Genomic DNA, 6,160 nt, shown 5'->3' with positions numbered 1-6,160 from the left:
CACTCATCTTGCCCCTGAACTGACCACTTCCTCTATTATTACAGCCAGCTGAGAGCTGTAATGGGCTCTGCCATCAGCACCTGGCTTCTATTTCATAAAGCACGCACTCCCTGCATATATGCTGAACGTACACATGTGTCTTGCTGAGACTTCTAGGTATAACACAGCAGTACACCATGTTTACAGGGTCATTTTTCAGTTCATATATTCGATGAAAAGAACCTCAGAAGTAACCCTGACCTGACTCTCCTTATTCACAACTACATATACAGTGTTTTGCACAATCATTCTTAACCCCCATGACTTTTCCACATTTTGTAACGTTACAACCTGAAGTTAAACAATTAAACTGGATTTTTACCATGCGAGTTACACAATGCACTTAACACTTTGAGCATGCATTTTTTTTATTGTTACACAGAGGTCAATTAAAAAAAAAGACATTTGGCTGAAAGGGAATCTTTTGGGGACTATACCAGTTTCGTATATCTGAAACCTGCAATTTTTACCTTTATTCTTGCCAAAATTGCACTAGATGTGTCAGGCTGGATGAAGACAGTTGGTGGAGACCATTTTTCAAGTCTCTCCGGATTGTAAATTGGATTGAGGTATGGCCTTTAAATGTCTTGGAACGTCCTAGTACAGTGTAGCTTTGGTTGGGTGTTTAAAGTAGAACTTGAGCTTTAATTTTGCGATTCATTTTTTTTTTTTTTTAAAGAAAAAGTAGTTTTTGGCGCAATGCTCACCCTCAAACCCTAGCCACACAGTGATTCCCTGCCAGATGTCACCAATCAATCCGGTCCTAACCATAGCTCCTTCAAGCAGTGAAGTGCTATGGGCACTTTCATCAAATCACCTGAGGTTCTGGCATTCCCTGCCCTGCAGCTGTATGTAAACTAAAGGGGCGGGATGCTTGTGCTGATGTCATTTAACTTATATGGCCATATTAGGTAAAGGTAATTTACCAAACATAGGCAGGTAGCCATGGAACAGGGGTCTCAAACTCAATTCACTCAACAAATTTTTTCCTCCCATGGGGGCCGCTTGCCAAATGTAATCGTATCACATATCATTACATGCGGTGTGCAGGCGTTTACATGCAACTTCTTGGAGCACATGGGGCAAAAGATCAAATTGGGTGCAGGTTTGTCAGGAGGAAGCCCAACCTCCCTTAAAAAAGGCACAGGTACACACAGGGGACCCCGCACATCACAACAGCAGCTGAGACCCCCCCATGCGTCACTGCACCAAATCAGTCAAGCAAAACAAATGGCAACGCACTCATCAATTCGTTACCGGCAAGGTGGTGCACACGGAAGGGCTTCAAACAGTAAAAAGTTTCCCAGCACACTCACCAGCCAGCATGCAAAAAAAACCTGTCTAACCACTAACGTTAAAAGCAGAGGTTTAGATACACGTCTTCTGCAGAAAATGTGAAAGCCGCACAGCCACCTCTTATAGTGCGGTCCTAACTGAGAGTCTCCATCTTGGAGCACATGTGGCAAAAGAGAAAATTGGGTGTAGGTTTGTCAGGAGAAAGCCCGACCTCCCTTAAAGGCACAAGTACACACACGGGTCTTTTGCCCCATGTGCTCCAAGATGGAGACTCTCATAGTTTAGAGTTAGGACCGCACTATATGGAGGTGCCGTGGCTGTGCGGCTTTCACATTTTCTGCAGAAAACGTGTATCTAAACCTTTGCTTTTAACATTAGTGGTTAGACAGGTTTTTTTGCATGCTGGCTGGTGAGTGTGCCTGGAAACCTTTTGCTGTTTGAAGCCCTTCCGTGCGCACCTTGCTGTAAAGCTGGTAACGAATTGATGAATGCGTTTGCCATTTGTTTTGCTACATGCAACTTCTGTCACCTGATCATTAACTTGAATGGGTGACAGCTGCCACTTGTAAACGCCAGATTAGGCATTTTATATATATATAAAATCCCAGTGTCCCCCCCACACACACACATTTAAAATAATATAATTCCCAGTACCCCCCACATAACATGTAAAGTAAAATACAGAGCACCCTCTCCCGCTTACCTTTTTGCAGGGAGGTGGCTGTGAGGAGGCATGATCGATCCCTGGTGATCTAGTGGTTGATTAGTAAGGTCTGCTGCAGACCTTACTAATCAATCCTTTCGCGTTCCGGCACAGAAGCAACTATGCGGTCTGCATCCGACAGAGATGCAGACCGAGTTCCGGCACAGAAGCAACTATGCGGTCTTCATCCGACAGAGATGCAGACCGTGTAGCTGCTCAAACAAGTCTGGTACACGGTCCGTGACCGCGTACCTGACTTGTGAGCTGGCTGCGGGACAGTGCTTTTAGACCACTGCCATATAAGGTCAATGACATCACTGCTGATTAGGTGGCACACTTTTGTCATGGACACATCGGGGGAAGATTCACCATGGCTGGACTCGCTGTACTACTGCACTAAATAGCACTCACATCATTACATGAGCAGCATTTAGTGCTTTAAAGACAATCCATGGCAGCCAGGGAAAAAAAAAAAGAGGAAAGTTCCATGACATCATTAGACCGGCCTGAAGACCCTTGGAACAAAGGTGCAAGGGGAAGGGACCTCAGGGAGGTGTCATATTATATATATATATAAAATAACAGCATTTGGCTTTAAGGTTACCACCTTGCTGGTAGATGAACCTTCACCCCAGTCCCAAGTTTCTTGCACATAGAAACGGGTTTTCCTCCATTATTGCCCTGTCTTTGGTTCCATCAATCTATCTAGCCCAATTTCTGCCAATAACAATAAAAACTATTGTAGCATCATGCAATGACCACCCCCTGTGGAGATGGTATTCCCAAGTTGATTAGCAGTGTTGCCTCTGCACAACATACCATTTTGGACTCCGTTCAAAGTTTAATTTTGGTCTCATCAGGCTCAAGAACCTTTTTCTACATACAGTACGTGATGTGCCTCCCAGAGTTTCTCGCCAAACTTTCCCGCTTTGTACAACATCCCGGTAATAGTTGTTCCGTAGACAGTTTCTTTCAGTGCAGCTGTGGATCACTGAAGTTTCTTGTCACGTTTACAAATAATTTACCTGTTTCTGGAAGTCCCAGAATTTGATAGAGGACATGCATAAATAAAATTTAAAAACAAAAGTAATGTTTCCTCTTAAACATTGTTGCTGTTTGGTGTACATCAGCTCCTTACAATCTCAATCAAATTTTACAAAATGTTGAAAAGTCCCAAGGCCTCAAAAATGTGGCAAAGCACTGTAAATGTTGCAAAATACTTAAAATCATAATTTTTACCCATTCCAGTAAGGGTAAGAGATGCAGGCCAGCCCTGTTCATGGTTTCAGCATATTTTGGGGTGTTCCTAAGAAGCTCCTAAGGTAGAAGAAAGAAACTTGCCAGCATGTTACGGGCCTCCTTCCAACTTCAGAACAACAATTTCGTACAAGTAATCCACACTGAAAAATGTACATCTTGATTCGAAGGAGCAATAGTTCTGCTTCAAGGATAGACAATTCCCATAATATCCTGAACAGACCCATCTGATCTAATGCACTGTCATAGCATGCTAGGGCCTGTACATCCCATAGCGCAAAGATGTATAAAGCCCAAAGAAGAGACCCAAGGGGTCCCAAAAGCCTGTATCTTTGATCATTTAAGTTAGTAAAAAAAAGGGCATCCCTAAACTCCAAATGTTTGGCATTATTCGATGAGAAAAACCCTACCCTACTATTTTTTTTTAACATCAAAATACTCCAGGTTGCCTTACTTTTCACCCTATCAGGGACCTTAAGCTTGGAAATGTTGCAGTGAAACGTCATATCTGATGTTTGCACACATGACTTATTTTTAGTCATAAAAAACTCTGGTTTGTCTAAGAAAATACGCATTAAATTAACTTCATGAACAACTGATTAAATCAAATCGAAAAATCAGTTATGTCAAAACCACATCTGATGTCAACAGATTTTACAGTTACTGTTACCAGAATTGCTAAGTGGATGACAGGTCATATTTAGATAAGGCTAGTTGTTATTTAAACATATGAATCAGGCACAAAACCAATGACACAACGAGAAGGTTTTTTTCAAAGCATTTTTATTGGCCAACATACAGTCAAAATGCAACCTAAAATGCGTTCAAATATTCTTCATATATAATACTGTCACAAGAACAACTCAACAATCTTACAGTTGTGTTAAACACGAAGGCAACTTCAATGCTAAAATGTAATAAAGGAGGCAAATCCACTGAAAGCGAGCGAGCTGCTAGAGTTTTGGCTGTGGTTTTCCATTCGTCATAAGGCACTTGAGTGATACTGTACAAAACAGATCTGATAATGAGCATGGTGACATCACTTGACATCATTATGTAATCAACTGAGGTATTTTCATTTGTACTGAAATCGCAAACAGAAACCTTGGAGGGTTAATAGCTAGTGCTATTGAAAATCTAGCATGCATCTATGTTAACAGTCTTGCTAGAATGAATCAAAGAGTACTACAAGTGTTGAAATACATCCCCATACCTGGAGACAATGCTGCCAAGTTCTCCAAAGTGCTTTTCTTAAGGCATAGGCACTTGGTCAGGTGAGCTCTGCTGAAGGGAAGATTCCTGGCTGGTCCTCCACTTCAGAGATCATGTGACCAAGTGCCTCCAATTTTTGTAGTGTGGAGTACTGAAGGGAGCCTGGTGCAACAATCAAGTGGTTAAGCATTTGTGTCTATGTAGAATAATGATGAAGCTGGAAGAACAATGTTTGGCCTCCTGAGTAAAATAACAGCAAAAATAAGTTCTTGGTGGAGAAACTATAAGAGCCATGTTACACACAGTGCTGATAAGCATTTCTGTTGCTCCAGCATTCTTACAGAAATCTATTTTACACATCATAAATATTAGTGTACTCACATATATATATGCTATATTAGCAATATTTTACATACTGTAACATAAAAGGAGTTGACTATTAGTTGCAGAGTGGAAGTGAATGGAAGAGACTCGCTGTAAATGTACACAGACATAAGATGTCTGTTACCTTGAATTTTCATAGGATCAGACCACTTGTTTGCGTTATAGACTGTTGAAGACAGTCTATCAAATTAGGAAGAATAAGGCTATTGACCAGGTTGGACAACTAAACTACCAACGAAAATACTTTTTCAGTCATAATAGGAGAAATGCCTTGGGTGTCTGCAAATAACATCCCAAACAATTAACTGTGACCGCTTCTGGGCATACAACAGAAAGAGGGTACTGGCTAAGTCATTTGCCAACAAGTGCAATCCAATGTCAATATGAAGCAAAAGTAATGCTGGATTTCTTTTCCACATTAGGCAGCTACTGAACAAAAGCAAAAACAGCCATTCTGACTTAAAAGACCTAGTTTGGGATAAAGAAAGGGTCTCATTTTACCCAAAATTCGTTTTGTATTACTTTTAAAATATCTGAAATAAATATTCCCTTCGGAGAGGCATCACTAGACAACAATCAGTGTTGCGGGTTTCAAACTTATTATAGCTTTACTCAAATTTAATATGGCACAAGAAAATGGAAACAGTTTGGACTTATAACAGTCCACAACAGAGCACATACACACTGCAACCAATCAAAAACTGGCGTTCATTAAGGCTAGCCAGTGCAAACTGCTGAAATGTAATCGTCATGAGTTACTCCTTAGCACTGTTTGTGCTACATCATTAGAGCCCAGTCATCATCATGGCCATTGGGTAGTTTCATTCTGGCATCACAATCCAGCCAAGACATTGCAGGCAACTCCTTTTGAGTAAGTCTTAGAAATTCACTGCACTGAGGCACTGTAAACACAACTGTAGACAGCAGTGAACACATCATGAGATACCACACTGCTATGTTTGAATGTGATATGCAAACATTTTTGAAGCATTTTACAAAATGATTGCCGTACTGAACGTCTATCCAAACAAAGTTTACCTTCAGATATTGATTACTATTCAATTTTAAAAGAAACATGGGGCAAAAAATACAATGTATAGATGGAAAACTAAACTGTCAAAGTGCGTAAATACAACAACAGAGAACGATCTGCCCGTTCTTGAACCCGTAATGACTATACCGATATCAGAACACAGCTTATTGTGTTCAGTAAACATTTTGTCAGCTGGCACTGGAGTGAGTGAACGTAGCACCTTAAATAGATCCAAT

Source organism: Nanorana parkeri, unplaced genomic scaffold, assembly GCF_000935625.1.
Source record: "Nanorana parkeri isolate BGI_ZX_2015 unplaced genomic scaffold, ASM93562v1 scaffold199, whole genome shotgun sequence".
NCBI classification, from domain to species: Eukaryota; Metazoa; Chordata; class Amphibia; order Anura; family Dicroglossidae; genus Nanorana; species Nanorana parkeri.
The sequence above is the reverse complement of the archived record's forward strand: the minus strand, read 5'-3'. Positions refer to the sequence as shown.